This window comes from Hippopotamus amphibius, chromosome 3 (genome assembly GCF_030028045.1).
Source record: "Hippopotamus amphibius kiboko isolate mHipAmp2 chromosome 3, mHipAmp2.hap2, whole genome shotgun sequence".
In the NCBI taxonomy this organism is placed as follows: domain Eukaryota; kingdom Metazoa; phylum Chordata; class Mammalia; order Artiodactyla; family Hippopotamidae; genus Hippopotamus; species Hippopotamus amphibius.
The window spans coordinates 104,261,199-104,281,376 of record NC_080188.1 but is presented as its reverse complement, the minus strand read 5'-3'; positions in this window follow the sequence as shown (position 1 = coordinate 104,281,376).

Genomic DNA, 20,178 nt, shown 5'->3' with positions numbered 1-20,178 from the left:
GAGGGTCCGCAGCGCAGCTCAGCATTCCCGGACCGAGACATCGATCCGCGGCTGAACGGAGGGTCCAGGAGCGGGAGCGTGGGATCCGGAGAGCTGGTTCAGGGGGAGAAACATTGTTGCCGGTAGGGTGATGGACCGAGAGGACAGGAGGGAGGAGGTCTGCGGAGAGGAGTGCCGATCCCTGAGAGCTGCCCGGCCATGATGGCGGCTGGAGGCTGCAGGCTCCCAGGCGCGGGGGAGGAGCCGCGCGCATAGCCTCTCCCTCTCTTTCGGTGCCTCTGCAACAGGCAGCGGAGAGATGCCCTGCGGGGCCACATAAGTCGCTCAGGGATAACAAGCACCCTCAGGCGCTCGGGCGGGGCTAGATTAAAACTCCTTGCAACGCCAGCAGCAGGGAGGCTGCCGAGAGAAAAAAAAAAAAAAAACCAGCATCAAAAAGAAAAAACCCCGAGAGAGGCCCAACTCTAAGACTTTCTGTGTACGCCTGAGCCACCAGCGCCCTCTGCAACAGGCACCTCCAAGCCTGACTGAAGCAACAGTGCGCCACTGCTCACTCCCTCCCAGGAGAAGGAGCCACCATTGCACCCTCTCCCTCCCCACACACCGAGGCTTACAGACGAACAATAAAGGAACCTCTGCTGGTCACAGAATAACGCAAAAAAAAAAAAACCCAAGGCAAGGAAAAGGACACTTACAGCTGAGACGCTAAGGAAACAGAAATAGTAGTATCAATACCTATTGAACTGGTCCATTCGGGGATCAGTTCTGGATTTTTTTTTTTTTCTTTCTCTTTTCTTTTTTTTTTTTTTTTGATTTATTAAATACGATCTTAGCCCTAAGGGATTTACAAGTTTTACAACATAATTTTATAAGGATATTTTTTACTCTTTTTTTTTTTTTTTTTGCCTTTTAAAATACTTCTATATCTAGCTAAGTTTTTGGTAGTACGGACAAAATATCTTTCATACTTTCCTTTCATCCCTTTCTTTTATACACTTCTATTCCTTTCTTTTTCTTTGCATATTTCCAACCACATTACGCTCTTCTGTTCCCCTTTCTTCCAGCCATTTTAAGTGTATTTTATCTTAACATACTTATAAGCAACACTATCGGTCTGCTCAGACTCCTTGCTCTATTCTCCAGATGATGCACTGCCTTGGTATTAATATTAGGCTTTTGTCTTTATCTTAGTTCTTAGTACAGTTGTCTAATTACATTCTGAGAATCTCCATTCTCTCTGGTGGTACTCCAGCTCATTTCTATATTTGATCCTAGCTTACAAAATCTCCCTGGATTGATGTTTGTATGTGTAGGGTGTTATTTGTTGTTTGTTTGCTTTTGCTTTTGTCTCTGATTTGTTCTGTTTCAGTTGTCAATTTCTGCTGGGTTTCTCTCTGAATATCTGATAGCACACTGGGGTTCTGTCAGGTCTTTCTAGAGCCTTATGTCCTAACGGATTCAATAATTGTGTGTCTTATACATGTATGTGTTTCCTAGACTGAATATTCGTCTAATCCAATACTTGGACATTAGTCTGAGGCTTGGACAGTCTTCTATAAACACCTCTATCACCAGGACAAGCAACCCCGAAAGCTTGGACAACCATGAGGAAACAAAAAAACACCATGCAGGCAAAGGAGCAGGAAAAAAACCCACAAGACCAAATAAATGAGGAGGAAATAGGAACAATGCCTGAAAAAGAATTTAGAGTAATGATAGTAAAAATGATACAAAATCTCGATAACAAATTAGAGAAAGTACAAGAAACAGTTCATAAGAACTCAGAAAAACAAACAGCAATGGATAACAAAATAACTGAAATTAAAAATACTCTAGATGCTCTAACCAGCAGAATGACTGAGGCAGAAGAACGAATAAGTGAGTTGGAAGATAGAATGGAAGAAATAAACGCCACAGAGCAGGAAAAAGATAAAAAAATAAAAAGACTAGACGACAGCCTCAGAGACCTCAGTGATAACCTTAAACGTACCAACATTCGAATTATAGGCATCCCAGAAGAAGAAGAAAACAAGAAAGGGTCTGTAAAAATATTTGAAGAGGTTCTAGTGGAAAACTTCCCCAACATGGGAAAGGAAATAATGAACCAAGTCCAAGAAGCACAGAGAGTCCCATACAGAATAAACCCAAGGAGAAATACACCAAGACACATATTAATCAAACTAACGACAATTCAACACAAAGAAAAAATATTAAAAGCAGCAAGAGAAAAGCAACAAACAACATATAAGGGAAAACCCATCAGGATAACAGCTGACCTTTCTACAGAAACTCTGCAGGCCAGAAGGGAATGGCAGGATATACTGAAAGTCCTGAAAGAGAGAAACCTACAGCCAAGAATACTTTACCCAGCAAGAATCTCATTCAGATTTGAGGGAGAAATCAAAAGCTTTCCAGACAAGCAAAAGTTAAGAGAATTCAGCACCACCAAACCAGCCTTACAACAAGTGCTAAAGGAACTTCTCTAAGTAGAAAACACAAGAAAAGGAAAACACTTACAAATACAAACCCAAAACAATTAAGAAAATGGTAATTGGAACACACATGTCAATAATCACTTTAAATGTAAATGGATTAAATGCTCCAACCAAAAGACACAGACTGGCTGAATGGATACAAAAACAAGACCCTTCTATATGCTGCCTACAAGAAACCCACTTCAGACCAAGGGATACATATAGACTGAAAGTGAAGGGATGGAAAAAGATATTCCATGCAAATGGAAGTCAAAAGAAAGCTGGAGTAGCAATACTCATATCAGACAAATTAGACTTGAAAGTAAAGACTATTAAAAGAGACAAGGAAGGGCACTACATAATGATCAAGGGATCCATCCAAGAAGAACATATCACAATGGTAAATATCTATGCCCCCAATATAGGAGCACCTCAATACATAAGGCAAATGCTAACAGCTATAAAAGGGGACATCGACAGTAACACAATTATAGTGGGAGACTTGAACACCCCACTTACATCAATGGACAGATCATCCAAACAGAAAATAAATAAAGACACACAAGCTTTAAATGACACATTAGACCATCTCGACTTAATTGATATTTATAGGACATTCCATCCAAAAACGACAGACTACACTTTCTTCTCAAGTGCACACGGAACATTTTCCAGGATAGATCACATCTTGGGTCACAAATCAAACCTCAGCAAATTCAAGAAAATTGAAATCATATCAAGCATCTTCTCAGACCACAACGCCATGAGACTAGATATCAATTACAGGAAAAAAACTGCAAAAAATACAAACACATGGAGGCTAAACAATTCACTATTAAACAACCAAGGAATCACTACAGAAATCAAAGAGGAAATCAAAAAGTATCTAGAAACAAATGACAACGAAAACACAACAACCCAAAACCTATGGGACGCAGCAAAAGCAGTTCTAAGAGGGAAGTTTATAGCAATACAGTCCTACCTTAAGAAACAAGAAAATGATCGAATAAACAACCTAACCTTACACCTCAAACAACTAGAGAAAGAAGAACAAAGAAACCCCAAAGGGAGCAGAAGGAAAGAAATCATAAAGATCAGAGCAGAAATAAATGAAAAAGAAAGGAAAGAAACCATAAGAAAAATAAATAAAACTAAAAGCTGGTTCTTTGAGAAGATTAACAAAATTGATAAACCATTAGCCAGACTCATCAAGAAAAAAAGGGAGAAGATGCAAATCAACAGAATTAGAAATGAAAAAGGAGAAGTCACAACGGACACCTCAGAAATACAAAAGATCATGAGAGACTACTACAAGCAACTATATGCCAATCAATTGGATAACCTGGATGAAATGGATATATTCTTAGAAAAATACAATCTTCCAAGACTGAACCAGGAAGAAATAGAAACCATGAACAGACCAATCACAAGTACAGAAATTGAGGCAGTGATTAAAAATCTCCCAACACACAAAAGCCCAGGACCAGATGGATTCACAGGCGAATTCTATCAAACATTTCGAGAAGAGTTAACACCTATCCTTCTCAAACTCTTCCAAAATATTGCAGAAGGCGGAGCACTCCCAAACTCATTCTATGAGGCTACCATCACCCTGATCCCAAAACCAGGCAAAGATGTCACAAAAAAAGAAAACTACAGACCAATATCACTGATGAATATAGATGCAAAATCCTCAACAAAATACTAGCTAACAGACTGCAACAGCAGATTAAAAAAATCATACACCACGATCAAGTGGGGTTTATCCCTGGGATGCAAGGATTCTTCAATATACGCAAATCAATCAACGTGATACATCATATCAACAAATTGAAGGATAAAAACCATATGATCATTTCAATAGATGCAGAAAAAGCTTTTGACAAAGTTCAACATCCATTTATGATAAAAGCTCTCCAGAAAATGGGCATAGAAGGAAATTACCTCAACATCATAAAAGCCATATATGACAAACCAAAGCCAACATTGTTCTCAATGGAGAAAAACTGGAAGAATTCCCTCTAAGAACAGGAACAAGACAAGGGTGTCCACTCTCACCACTGTTATTCAACATAGTTTTGGAAGTGTTAGCCACAGCAATCAGAGAAGAAAAAGAAATTAAAGGAATCCAAATTGGAAAAGAAGAAGTAAAATTATCACTCTTTGCAGATGACATGATACTATATATAGAAAACCCTAAAGACTCTACCAGAAAACTGCTAGCACTCATTGATGAGTTTAGTAAAGTAGCAGGATACAAAATTAATGCACAGAAATCTCTTGCATTCCTATACACTAACAACGGAAGAGCAGAAAGAGAAATTAAGGAAACTCTCCCATTCACCATTGCAACCAAAAGAATAAAATACCTAGGAATAAACCTGCCTAAGGAGGCAAAAGATCTGTATGCAGAAAACTTTAAGACATTGATGAAAGAAATCAAAGATGACATAAACAGATGGAGGGATATACCATGTTCCTGGATTGGAAGAATCAACATCGTGAAAATGACTGTACTACCCAAAGCAATTTACAGATTTAATGCAATCCCGATCAGATTACCAATGGCATTTTTCACAGAACTAGAGCAAGAAATCTTACGATTTGTATGGAAACGCAAAAGACCCCGAATAGCCAAAGCAATTGAGAAGGAAAAATGGAGTTGGTGGAATCAGGCTTCCTGACTTCCAACTATACTACAAGGCCATAGTGATCAAGACAGTATGGTACTGGCACAAAAATAGAAAGGAAGATCAATGGAACAGAATAGAGAACTCAGAAGTAAGCCCAAACACATATGGGCACCTTATCTTTGACAAAGGAGGCACGAGTATACAATGGAAAAAAGACAGCCTCTTCAATAAGTGGTGCTGGGAAAATTGGACAGCAACATGTAAAAGAATGAAATTAGAACACTTCCTAACACCATCCACAAAAATCAACTCCAAATGGATTAAAGACCTACATGTAAGGCCAGACACTATCAAACTCCTAGAGGAAAACATAGGCAGAACACTCTTTGACATACATCAAAGCAACATCCTTTTTGACCCACCTCCTAGAATCATGGAAATAAAATCAAGAATAAACGAATGGGACCTCATGAAACTTAAAAGCTTTTGCACAGCAAAAGAAACCATAAACAAGACTAAAAGGCAACCCTCAGAATGGGAAAAAATAATTGCCTATGAAACAACGGACAAAGGATTAACCTCCAAAATATACAAGCAGCTCATGCAGCTTCATACCAAAAAAGCAAATAACCCAATCCACAAATGGGCAGAAGACCTAAATAGACATTTCTCCAAAGAAGACATACAGATGGCCAACAAACACATGAAAAGATGCTCAACATCACTCATCATCAGAGAAATGCAAGTCAAAGCCACAATGAGGTATCACCTCACACCAATCAGAATGGCCATCATCACAAAGTCTGGAAACAACAAATGTTGGAGAGGGTGTGGAGAAAAGGGAACTCTCCTGCACTGTTGGTGGGACTGTAAGTTGGTACAGCCACTATGGAAAACAGTTTGGAGGTTCCTTAAAAAACTACAAATAGAACTACCATATGATCCAGTAATCCCACTCCTGGGCATATACCCAAAGAAAACCATAATCCCAAAAGAAACTTGTACCATAATGTTTATTGCAGCACTGTTTACAAGAGCCAGGACATGGAAGCAACCTAAATGCCCATCAACAAATGAATGGATACAGAAGATGTGGCATATATATACAATGGAATATTACTCAGCTATAAAAAGGGATGAGATGGAGCTATATGTCATGAGGTGGATAGAACTACAATCTGTCATACAGAGTGAAGTAAGTCAGAAAGAGAAAGACAAATATTGTATGCTAACTCACATATACGGAATCTAAAAATGGTACTGATGAACTCAGTGACAAGAACAGGGAAGCAGATACAGGGAATGGACTGGAGAACTCGAGGTATGGGAGGGGGCGGGGGGCGAAGGGGAAACTGAGAAGAAGCGGGAGAGTAGTACAGACATATATATACTACCAACTGTAAAATAGTCAGTGGGAAGTTGTTGTATAACAAAGGGAGTCCAACTCGAGGATGGAAGATGCCTTAGAGGACTGGGGCAGGGAGGGTGGGGGGGAATCGAGGGGGGGTGTCAAGGAAGGGAGGGAATATGGGATATGTGTATAAAAACAGTTGATTGAACCTGGTGTAACCCCCAAAAAAATAAAATAAAATAATAATAAAAAAAAAAAAAAAAAACATGGCGGCTGAGATGACTTGCCACGTGGGTGGATAGCACGAGGTGGCACCCAGCTGTGCGTGGTGTGAACGGGCCAAAATGACACCTGGCAGCTGTGACAGCCTCGCCACGCTGGTTACCGCTGTGTGGTGGCATCCCACTGGGTGGTGTATGACTGGGCCAAGGTGACAACCAGCAGCCATGAAGGCCTCACTACATGGGTGACATTCGTGAGTTGAAACCCCACTGGGTGGGGTGTGCCCAGGCCTAGGTGAAACATGGCGGCCGTGAGGGCCTCAACACACTGGTGACCCGCATGAGGTGGTATCCTGCTGGGTGGGGTGTGCCCATGCCGAGGTGACACCTGGTTGCTATGATTGCCCTGCAACGTGGGTTACCAGTGCTGGGTGGGGTGCACCCAGGTTGAGGTGACACATGGTTTATGTGACAGATGAGCAATATGGTTGGCATGTGTAAGGTGACACTCCACTGGGGAGGGTGTGACCAGGCTGAGGTGACACCTTGTGGCTGTGACGGCCTTGCCATGTGGTTGGCATGTATGAAGTAGCACCCCACCAGGTAGGGAGTGATGGGGCCGAGGTTCCACAGGCCACTGTAATGTCTTAAACATGCGGGTGACCAATGAGAGGTAGCATCCCACCAGGTGGGGTGTGCCCAGGCCTAGGTGACACCTGGCAGCCATGATGGCCTCACATTTCAGGTGACTCGTGCAAAGTGGCATTGCAAATGGCGAGGTGCACCTGGGTTGAGGTGACACCTGATGACTGTAATGGACTCACCACACGGGTGGCTTGCATGAGGTGACACACTGGAGGACAGAGTGTGATTGAGCTAAGGTGACACCTGGTGGCTGTGGTGTCCTCATCACATGGGTGGCATGCAAGAGATGACACCCCACCAGGTGTGGTGTCATGGGGATGAGGTGACAGCTAGTGGCTGTGACTGCATTGTCATGTGGGTGGCACATGTGAGGTAGCACCCCAACAGGTAGGCAGAGTTGGGGCCAAGGTGACACATGGTGGCTGTGACAGCCTCACCACATGGGTGACCTGCATGAGGTGGCATTCCACCATGAGGTGTGTGTCTGGGCCATTTTGACACCCAGTGGATGTGAAGTCCTCACCACGTGGGTGGCTCATGCAAGGTTTCACCCTGCCAGGTGGTGTGTTATGGGGCTGAGGTGACACGCCACGGTCATGATGACCTTGCCATGCTGGTGACATATGTGAGGTTTTACCTGACCTGGTGGGGTTTGACAGGACTGATGTGACACCTGGCGGCCATGATGGGTGTGCCTCACAGGTGACCTGTGTGAGGTGGCACCCTGATGGGTGGAGTACAATGGGGCTGAGGTGACACCTGGTGGCTGTGACGGCCTTGCAATGTGGGTGGCCTGTACGAGGTAGCACCCCACCAGGTAGGGAGTGATGGGGCCGAGGTTCCACCAGGCCACAGTAATGTCCTCAACATGCAGGTGACCAATGAGATGTAGCATCCCACCAGGTGGGGTGTGCCCAGGCCTAGGTGACACCTGGCAGTGTGTTGGCCTCACCAAATGGGTGACCCTGGCTGGCTGGAACCCCACTGGGCAGGTGTTTCTGGGCCAAGGTCAAACACAGGTTCTGTGATGGCCTCACCACATGGGTGGCACCCCACCGGGTTGGGTGTGCCCAGGCCAAGGTGACACTCAGGGGCCATGACCGCCTTACCACGTGGGTGACCAGTGTGATGTGGCAACCTGTTGGGCAGCACATGACTGTGCCAAAGTGACACCTGGTGGCTGTGATGGCCTCACCATGCAGGTGACCTGTACAAGGCCTCACCACATGGGTGGCATGCATGAGGTTGCTCTCCACTGGGCAGAGTGTCCCAAGGCCGAGGTGACACCTGGTGGCCATGATGGCCTCACCATGCGGATGGCACATGTGGAGTGGCATCCCTCTGGATGGGATTTGCCCAGGCCGAGGTCAAACCCCACTTCCATTATGGCCTCAATACGTGGGTGACCCACATGAGGTTGCACCCAGCTTGGTGGGTTGTGCCAGTTCTGAGGTGAAACCCAGTGGGCATGAAGGCCTAGCCACACGGGAGACCCACACATGGTGGCACACAGCCAGGCAGTGTGTAACTGGGCCGTGGTGACCCCCAGTGACCATTACGGCCTTGCGTCATGGGTGATATGTGTGAAGTGGCACTCTGTGGGGTGGGGTGTGACCAGGCCTAAGTGACATCCTGGCCATGAGGGTCTTGCCATGTGCATCACCTGCATGAGGTGGCTCCCCACTGGGCAGGTTGTGAAGTGGCCGAGGTGAAACTCGGCATCCTGACCACATCACCACGCAGGTGGCATGTGCGATGTGTCACCGTGATGGGTGGGGTGTGCCCAGGTCTAGGTGACACCCAGCTGCCATTCAGGCCTCATCAGGCAGAGGCACCACAGTATGTGGCACTCCTCCAGTTGGTGTGTGCCCAGGCGAAGGTGAATCCCAGCATTCATGAGGGCATCAACATGTGGGTGACCCATGCGAGGTGGCAGCCCCCAGGTGATGTGTCACTGGGCTGAGGCAACACCCAATGGCATGACAGCCTCACCAAATAGGTGACCCTGGTGTGGTGGCATCCCACCAGGCGGCGTGTGCCCAGGCCAAGGTCAAACACAGCTTCTGTGATGGCCTTGCCACTCGGGTGACAGGGGCAAGGTGGCTCCCCATCAGGTGGCGTGTGCCTGGGCTGAGGTGACAGCCAGCCACTATGATGTACTTGCCACGTGGGTTACCTAGGTGAGGTGGCACCCCACTGGGTGGATATGCCCAGGTTGATGTGACACCTGGCAGCCCTGATGGCCACAGCACGTGGGTGACTGATGTGACGTGGCACTCTGCTAGGTGGGGTGTGATGGATCTGATGTGACATCTGGCAGCCATAATGGCCTTGCAACATGGGTGGCACATGCAAAGTGGCACACCGCAGGTGGGATGTGAGGGGGTCTAGGTGACACCCGGTGGCTTTGACGGTGCAGCTATGTGTGTGACAAGTGCAAGGGTGCACCCATCTGGGTGGGGTGTTACTGGACCGAGGTTACACCTTGTGACCATAATGGCCTCAGCACTTGGGTGGTATGCATGATGTGGCACCCTGCCAGCAGGGTGTGATGGGGCCAATGGACACCCCCTGGTTGTGACAGGCTCTCAACACGGATGACCCATGTGAGGTGGCTTTTTGCCAGGCAGGGTTTGACTGAGCTGAGGTGACATCTGGCAGCCATTACAGCCTCACCACATGGGTGACCCATGCATGGTGGCATCCTGTTGGGCTGGATGTGCCTGGGCCTAGGTGACAGCCGGTTGCCATGAGGGCCATGCCACAAGTGTGACCCTTGTGAGATGGCACTCTGGTGGGTGGGGTGTGCATGGGCCTAGGTGCCACCTGGTGGCTGAGAGGGCCTCGCAACCCAGGTGACCCTCACAAGATGGCACCCTGCCTGATGGGGTGTGCCCAATTCAAGGTGATACCTGATGGTCATGACAGCATCACCACATGCATGGCATGCGCAAGGTGGTACACTGTTGGGCTGTGTTTGATAATCCTAGGTGACACCCTGTGGCCGTCATGGCCTTGCCATGTGGGTGGCATGCACGAAGTGGCTCCTGGCTGGACATGGTGTCCCTGGGCTGAGGTGAGACCTGGCAACACTGACGGCCTCACCACATGGCTTACACATGTAAGGTGGCACCCCACAGGGTGGATGTGCCTGGGCTGAGGTGAGGCCTGATATCCCTGATGGCCTCACCACGTGGGTGAATCACATGAGTTGACACCCCACCAGGCAGGGTGTGGTGGAGCTGAAGTGACACCCAGCAGCCGTAATGGCCTTGCAATGTGGGTGGAACCTGCAAAGTGCCACCGCTCTGGGCAGGGTGTAAGGGTGCCAAGGTGACACATGGTGCTGTGATGGCCCAGCTACATGGGTGGCAAGTGCAAGGTTGCACCCCACCAGGTGGGGTGTTACAGGGCCGAGGTGGCACCTGGTGTCTGTGATGGCCTCACCACTTGGGTGGCACACACATGGTAGCACCCTGCCAGGCAAGGTGCGATGGGGCCAATGGACACCCTGTGGCTGTGACAGCCTCGCAACCCTGGTGACCTATAGTAGGTGGCTTCCTGCTGGGCAGGTTGTGACCGAGCTGAGGTGACACCCAGCAGCAGTGATGGCCTTGCCACATAGGTGACCTGCAAGAGGTGGCACCATGCTGTGTGGGTTGTGACCAGGCCAAGGGGACACCTGGCGGCCATGACAGCCACGCCACAATCGTAGCAAGTGTGAGATTGCACCCTGCAGGCTGCAGTGTGAGCAGGCCAAAGTGATCCACAGCAGCTGTGAGAGCCACATCACATGGGTGACCCTTGCAAATTGGCACCCTGTTAGGTGGTGTGTGACTGGTCCAAGGTGATGCCCAGTGGCCATGAGGACCTCACCACATGGGTGACGCACATGAGCTGGCACCCTGCCTGGCAGGGTGTAACCAGGCCAAGGTGACATCTGGTGGCATTCAGGTGCTCACAACGTGAGTAACCATGCGAGGTGGCATCTCACATGGTGGGGTATGCCCGGATTTAGGTGACACACTTTGACCAAGACAGACTTGCAGCACAGGTGGCATGCACCAGGTGACACCCCACTGTGCAGTGTGTGATCGGGCTGAGGTGACACCTGGTGGCTGTGATGGTCTCGTCCTGAGGGAAGCACATGCTAGTTGACACCCTGGTAGGTGGGTATTGACCAGGAAGAGGTGACACCCAGTGGCCGTGATGGCCTCACTACATGGGGGACACACAAGAGATGACATGGTGCCAGGTGTGGTGTCACAGGGACAAGGTGGCACCTACTGGTGTGATTGCCTAGCTATGCGGGTGGCACATCAAGGTGGCACCTGGCAGGGTGGGGAATGACGGGGCTGAAGTGACACCCGGTGGCCATGATGGCCTAGCCATGTGAGTAGCATGCACTATGTAGCACCCCATCGGGCAGTGTCTGAGTGGGCTTAGGTGACACCTCGCGGCCTTGATAGCCTCACCATGCTGGTGACATGGGTGAGGTAGCACCTTGCCTGGTGGGGTGTGACGTGGCTGAGATGACACATGGTGGTCATGATCCCTTGCCTCTTAGGTGGCTCTAGCATGGTGGCACCCTGCTGTGAATGCTATGAAGGGGTCAAGGTGACATCCCATGGCTATGACAGCCTCACCACATGGGTGACCCAAGTGAGGTGGCTCCCCACAACACATGGTGTGACTGAGCTAAGCTGTCACCCAGTGGCAGTGATGGCTTCTCCATGCAGGTGACCCATACGAGGTTGTACCCTGCTGGGTGGTGTGTGAAGCAACCAGGGTGACACCTGGTGGCTGTGAGGGCCTCATCACGTGGGTGATCTGTGCATGGTGGCTCCCCACCAGGCATTGTGTGCTCAGGCAGAGGAGACATCTGGCAGCCATGACAGCCTCACCATACAGTTGACCTTTGCCAGGTGGCAACCTGCGGGGTGGGGTGTGACCATGCAGACGTGACACCCAGTGGTGTGACCACCTTGCCATGCAGGTGCCATGTTGAGGTGACATTCTCCTGGGCAGGGAGTGACGGGGCTGTACATTGGTGGCCGTGAGTGCTGCACCATGTGGGTGGCACATGCTAGGTGACATCCCAATGGGCAAGGTGTACCCAGGTCGAGATGACACTCAGTGGCTGTGAAGGCCTCACAACACAGGTGACCCATGTGATTTGGAATCCTGCATGGTGTGTTGTGACTGGGTTGACATGACACAGCGACCAGATTGGACTTGCAATGTGGGTGGCATGCATGAGGTTAGCCCTGCCAGGTAGGGTGTGATCGGGCTGAGGTGACACCCGGCAGCCATGATGGGCTTGCCACATGGATGGCACACAAGAGATGACACCCCACTGGGCATGGTGTCATGGGGATGAGGTAAAACACTATGGCCGTTACTGCCTCACCATGTGGGTAGCACATGTGAGGTCACACCCCACCAGGCCTAGAGTGATGGGGCCAAAGTGAAACATGGTGACTGAGATGACTTGCCACGTGGGTGGCTAGCACGAGGTGGCACCCAGCTGTGCGTGGTGTGAACGGGCCAAGATGACACCCGGCAGCCGTGACAGCCTTGCCACAGCGGTTACCCCTGTGTGGTGGCATCCCACTGGGTGCCGTATGACTGGGCCAAGGTGACAACCAGCAGCCATGAAGGCCTCACTACATGGGTGACATTCGTGAGTTGAAACCCCACTGGGTGGGGTGTGCCCAGGCCTAGGTGAAACATGGCGGCCGTGAGGGCCTCAACACACTGGTGACCCGCATGAGGTGGTATCCTGCTGGGTGGGGTGTGCCCATGCCGAGGTGACATCTGGTTGCTGTGATTGCCCTGCAACGTGGGTTACCAGTGCTGGGTGGGGTGCACCCAGGTTGAGGTGACACATGGTTGGTGTGACAGATGAGCAATATGGGTGGCATGCGAAAGGTGACACTCCACTGGGGAGGGTGTGACCAGGCTGAGGTGACACCTTGTGGCTGTGATGGCCTTGCCATGTGGGTGGCATGTACGAGGTAGCACCCCACCAGGTAGGGAGTGATGGGGCTGAGGTTCCACCAGGCCACTGTAATGTCCTCAACATGCGGGTGACCAATGAGATGTAGCATCCCACCAGGTGGGGTGTGCCCAGGCCTAGGTGACACCTGGCAGCCATGAAGGCCTCACATTTCAGGTGACTCGTGCGAAGTGGCATTGCACACGGCAAGGTGCACCTGGGTTGAGGTGACACCTGATGACTGTGATGGACTCACAACACGTGTGGCTTGCATGAGGTGACACACTGGAGGACAGAGTGTGATTGAGCTAAGGTGACACCTGGTGGCTTTGGTGTCCTCATCACATGGGTGGCATGCAAGAGATGACACCCCACCTGGTGTGGTGTCATGGGGATGAGGTGACAGCTAGTGTCTGTGACTGCATTGTCATGTGGGTGGCACATGTGAGGTAGCACCCCATCAGGTAGGGAGAGTTGGGGCCGAGGTGACACATGGTGGCTGTGACAGCCTCACCACATGGGTGACCTGCATGAGGTGGCATTCCACCATGAGGTGTGTGTCTGGGCCATTTTGACACCCAGTGGCTGTGAAGTCCTCACCACGTGGGTGGCTCATGCAAGGTTTCACCCTGCCAGGTGGTGTGTTATGGGGCTGAGGTGACACGCCACGGTCATGATGACCTTGCCATGCTGGTGACATATGTGAGGTTTTACCTGACCTGGTGGGGTTTGACAGGACTGATGTGACACCTGGCAGCCATGAAGGGTTTGCCTCACAGGTGACCCGTGTGAGGTGGCACCCTGATGGGTGGAGTACAATGGGGCTGAGGTGACACCTGGTGGCTGTGACGGCCTTGCAATGTGGGTGGCCTGTACGAGGTAGCACCCCACCAGGTAGGGAGTGATGGGGCCGAGGTTCCACCAGGCCACAGTAATGTCCTCAACATGCGGGTGACCAATGAGATGTAGCATCCCACCAGGTGGGGTGTGCCCAGGCCTAGGTGACACCTGGCAGTGTGTGGGCCTCACCAAATGGGTGACCCTGGCTGGCTGGAACCCCACTGGGCAGGTGTTTCTGGGCCAAGGTCAAACACAGGTTCTGTGATGGCCTCACCACATGGGTGGCACCCCACCGGGTTGGTTGTGCCCAGGCCAAGTTGACACTCAGGGGCCATGACAGCCTTACCACGTGGGTGACCAGTGTGATGTGGCAACCTGTTGGGCAGCACATGACTGTGCCAAAGTGACACCTGGTGGCTGTGATGGCCTCACCATGCAGGTGACCTGTACAAGGCCTCACCACATGGGTGGCATGCATGAGGTTGCTCTCCACTGGGCAGAGTGTCCCAAGGCCGAGGTGACACCTGGTGGCCATGATGGCCTCACCATGCAGATGGCACATGTGGAGTGGCATCCCTCTGGATGGGATTTGCCCAGGCCGAGGTCAAACCCCACTTCCATTATGGCCTCAATACGTGGGTGACCCACATGAGGTTGCACCCAGCTTGGTGGGTTGTGCCAGTTCTGAGGTGAAACCCAGTGGGCATGAAGGCCTAGCCACACGGGAGACCCACACATGGTGGCACACAGCCAGGCAGTGTGTAACTGGGCCGAGGTGACACCCAGTGACCATTACTGCCTTGCCTCTTGGGTGATATGTGTGAAGTGGCACTCTGTGGGGTGGGGTGTGACCAGGCCTAAGTGACACCCTGGCCATGAGGGTCTTGCCATGTGCATCACCTGCATGAGGTGGCTCCCCACTGGGCAGGTTGTGAAGTGGCCGAGGTGAAACTCGGCATCCTGACCACATCGCCATGCAGGTGGCATGTGCGATGTGTCACCGTGATGGGTGGGGTTTGCCCAGGCCTAGGTGACACCCAGCTGCCATGCAGGCCTCATCAGGCAGATGCACCACAGTATGTGGCACTCCTCCAGTTGGTGTGTGCCCAGGCGAAGGTGAATCCCGGCATTCATGAGGGCAACAACATGTGGGTGACCCATGCGAGGTGGCAGCTCCCAGGTGATGTGTGACTGGGCTGAGGCAACACCCAATGGCATGACAGCCTCACCAAATAGGTGACCCTGGTGTGGTGGCATCCCACCAGGCGGCATGAGCCCAGGCCAGTGTCAAACACAGCTTCTGTGATGGCCTTGCCACTCGGGTGACAGGGGCAAGGTGGCTCCCCATCAGGTGGCGTGTGCCTGGGCTGAGGTGACAGCCAGCCGCTATGATGTACTTGCCACGTGGGTTACCTATGTGAGGTGGCACCCCACTGGGTGGATATGCCCAGGTTGATGTGACACCTGGCAGCCCTGATGGCCACAGCACGTGGGTGACTGATGTGAGGTGGCACTCTGCTAGGTGGGGTGTGATGGATCTGATGTGACATCTGGCAGCCATAATGGCCTTGCAACATGGGTGGCACATGCAAAGTGGCACACCGCAGGTGGGATGTGAGGGGGTCTAGGTGACACCTGGTGGCTTTGACGGTGCAGCTATGTGTGTGACAAGTGCAAGGGTGCACCCATCTGGGTGGGGTGTTACTGGACCGAGGTTACACCTTGTGACCATAATGGCCTCAGCACTTGGGTGGTATGCATGATGTGGCACCCTGCCAGCAGGGTGTGATGGGGCCAATGGACACCCCGTGGTTGTGACAGGCTCTCAACACAGATGACCCATGTGAGGTGGCTTTTTGCCGGGCAGGGTGTGACTGAGCTGAGGTGACATCTGGCAGCCATTACAGCCTCACCACATGGGTGACCCATGCATGGTGGCATCCTGTTGGGCTGGATGTGCCTGGGCCTAGGTGACAGCCGGTTGCCATGAGGGCCATGCCACAAGTGTGACCCTTGTGAGATGGCACTCTGGTGGGTGGGGTGTGCATGGGCCTAGGTGCCACCTGGTGGCTGAGAGGGCCTCGCAACCCAGGTGACCCTCATGAGATGGCACCCTGCCTGATGGGGTGTGCCCAATTCAAGGTGATACCTGATGGTCATGACAGCATCACCACATGCATGGCATGCCCAAGGTGGTACACTGTTGGGCTGTGTTTGATAATCCTAGGTGACACCCTGTGGCCGTCATGGCCTTGCCATGTGGGTGGCATGCACGAAGTGGCTCCTGGCCGGACATGGTGTCCCTGGGCTGAGGTGAGACCTGGCAACACTGACGGCCTCACCACATGGCTTACACATGTAAGGTGGCACCCCACAGGGTGGATGTGCCTGGGCTGAGGTGAGGCCTGATATCCCTGATGGCCTCACCACGTGGGTGAATCACATGAGTTGACACCCCACCAGGCAGGGTGTGGTGGGGCTGAAGTGACACCCAGCAGCCGTAATGGCCTTGCAATGTGGGTGGAACCTGCAAAGTGCCACCGCTCTGGGCAGGGTGTAAGGGTGCCAAGGTGACACATGGTGCTGTGATGGCCCAGCTACATGGGTGGCAAGTGCAAGGTTGCACCCCACCAGGTGGGGTGTTACAGGGCCGAGGTGGCACCTGGTGTCTGTGATGGCCTCACCACTTGGGTGGCACACACATGGTAGCACCCTGCCAGGCAAGGTGTGATGGGGCCAAAGGACACCCTGTGGCTGTGACAGCCTCGCAACCCTGGTGACCTATAGTAGGTGGCTTCCTGCTGGGCAGGTTGTGACCGAGCTGAGGTGACACCCGGCAGCAGTGATGGCCTTTCCACATAGGTGACCTGCAAGAGGTGGCACCATGCTGTGTGGGTTGTGACCAGGCCAAGGGGACACCTGGCGGCCATGACAGCCATGCCACAATCGTAGCAAGTGTGAGATTGCACCCTGCAGGCTGCAGTGTGAGCAGGCCAAAGTGATCCACAGCAGCTGTGAGAGCCACATCACATGGGTGACCCTTGCAAATTGGCACCCTGTTAGGTGGTGTGTGACTGGTCCAAGGTGATGCCCAGTGGCCATGAGGACCTCACCACATGGGTGACGCACATGAGCTGGCACCCTGCCTGGCAGGGGGTAACCAGGCCAAGGTGACATCTGGTGGCATTCAGGTGCTCACAACGTGAGTAACCATGCGAGGTGGCATCTCACATGGTGGGGTATGCCCGGATTGAGGTGACACACATTGACCAAGACAGACTTGCAGCACAGGTGGCATGCACCAGGTGACACCCCACTGTGCAGTGTGTGATCGGGCTGAGGTGACAACTGGTGGCTGTGATGGTCTCGTCCTGAGGGAAGCACATGCTAGTTGACACCCTGGCAGATGGGTATTGACCAGGAAGAGGTGACACCCAGTGGCCGTGATGGCCTCACTACATGGGGGACACACAAGAGATGACATGGTGCCAGGTGTGGTGTCACAGGGACAAGGTGGCACCTAGTTGTGTGATTGCCTAGCTATGCGGGTGGCACATCAAGGTGGCACCTGGCAGGGTGGGGAATGATGGGGCTGAAGTGACACCCGGTGGCCATGATGGACTAGCCATGTGAGTAGCATGCACTACGTAGCACCCCATCGGGCAGTGTCTGAGTGGGCTTAGGTGACACCTCGCGGCCTTGATAGCCTCACCATCCTGGTGACATGGGTGAGGTAGCACCTTGCCTGGTGGGGTGTGACGTGGCTGAGATGACACATGGTGGTCATGATCCCTTGCCTCTTAGGTGGCTCTAGCATGGTGGCACCCTGCTGTGAATGCTATGAAGGGGTCAAGGTGACATCCCATGGCTATGACAGCCTCACCACATGGGTGACCCAAGTGAGGTGGCTCCCCACAAGACATGGTGTGACTGAGCTAAGCTGTCACCCAGTGGCAGTGATGGCTTCTCCATGCAGGTGACCCATACGAGGTTGTACCCTGCTGGGTGGTGTGTGAAGCAACCAGGGTGACACCTGGTGGCTGTGAGGGCCTCATCACGTGGGTGATCTGTGCATGGTGGCTCCCCACCAGGCAGTGTGTGCTCAGGCAGAGGAGACATCTGGCAGCCATGACAGCCTCACCATACAGTTGACCTTTGCCAGGTGGCAACCTGCGGGGTGGGGTGTGACCATGCAGACGTGACACCCAGTGGTGTGACCAGCTTGCCATGCAGGTGCCATGTTGAGGTGACATTCTCCTGGGCAGGGAGTGACGGGGCTGAACATTGGTGGCCGTGAGTGCTGCACCATGTGGGTGGCACATGCTAGGTGACATCCCAATGGGCAAGGTGTACCCAGGTCGAGATGACACTCAGTGGCTGTGAAGGCCTCACAACACAGGTGACCCATGCAATGTGGCATCCCTCAGGTCAGGGTGTGCCCTGGTTGAGATGATACACAGTGACCATGATGGACTCACAATGTGGGTGGCTTGCTCAAGGTGACACCCCACAGGGCAGGGTGTGATCGGGCTGAGGTGACACCCGGCAGCCATGATGGGCTTGCCACATGGATGGCACACAAGAGATGACACCCAACTGGGCATGGTGTCATGGGGATGAGGTAAAACACTATGGCCGTTACTGCCTCACCATGTGGGTAGCACATGTGAGGTCACACCCCACCAGGCCTAGAGTGATCGGGCCAAAGTGAAACATGGTGGCTGAGATGACTTGCCACGTGGGTGGCTAGCACGAGGTGGCACCCAGCTGTGCGTGGTGTGAACGGGCCAAGATGACACCCGGCAGACGTGACAGCCTTGCCACGCTGGTTACCCCTGTGTGGTGGCATCCTACTGGGTGGCATATGACTGGGCCAAGGTGACAACCAGCAGCCATGAAGGCCTCACTACATGGGTGACATTCGTGAGTTGAAACCCCACTGGGTGGGGTGTGCCCAGGCCTAGGTGAAACATGGCGGCCGTGAGGGCCTCAACACACTGGTGACCCGCATGAGGTGGTATCCTGCTGGGTGGGGTGTGCCCATGCTGAGGTGACATCTGGTTGCTGTGATTGCCCTGCAACGTGGGTTACCAGTGCTGGGTGGGGTGCACCCAGGTTGAGGTGACACATGGTTGGTGTGACAGATGAGCAATATGGGTGGCATGCGAAAGGTGACACTCCACTGGGGAGGGTGTAACCAGGCTGAGGTGACAACTTGTGGCTGTGATGGCCTTGCCATGTGGGTGGCATGTACGAGGTAGCACCCCACCAGGTAGGGAGTGATAGGGCCGAGGTTCCACCAGGCCACTGTAATGTCCTCAACATGCGGGTGACCAATGAGATGTAGCATCCCACCAGGTGGGGTGTGCCCAGGCCTAGGTGACACCTGGCAGCCATGAAGGCCTCACATTTCAGGTGACTCGTGTGAAGTGGCATTGCACATGGCAAGGTGCACCTGGGTTGAGGTGACACCTTATGACTGTGATGGACTCACAACACGTTTGGCTTGCATGAGGTGACACACTGGAGGACAGAGTGTGATTGAGCTAAGGTGACACCTGGTGGCTTTGGTGTCCTCATCACATGGGTGGCATGCAAGAGATGACACCCCACCAGGTGTGGTGTCATGGGGATGAGGTGACAGCTAGGGGCTGTGACTGCATTGTCATGTGGGTGGCACATGTGAGGTAGCACCCCATCAGATAGGGAGAGTTGCGGCCGAGGTGACACATGGTGGCTGTGACAGCCTCACCACATGGGTGACCTGCATGAGGTGGCATTCCACCATGAGGTGTGTGTCTGGGCCATTTTGACACCCAGTGGATGTGAAGTGCTCACCACGTGGGTGGCTCATGCAAGGTTTCACCCTGCCAGGTGGTGTGTTATGGGGCTGAGGTGACACGCCACGGTCATGATGACCTTGCCATGCTGGTGACATATGTGAGGTTTTACCTGACCTGGTGGGGTTTGACAGGACTGATGTGACACCTGGCGGCCATGATGGGTGTGCCTCACA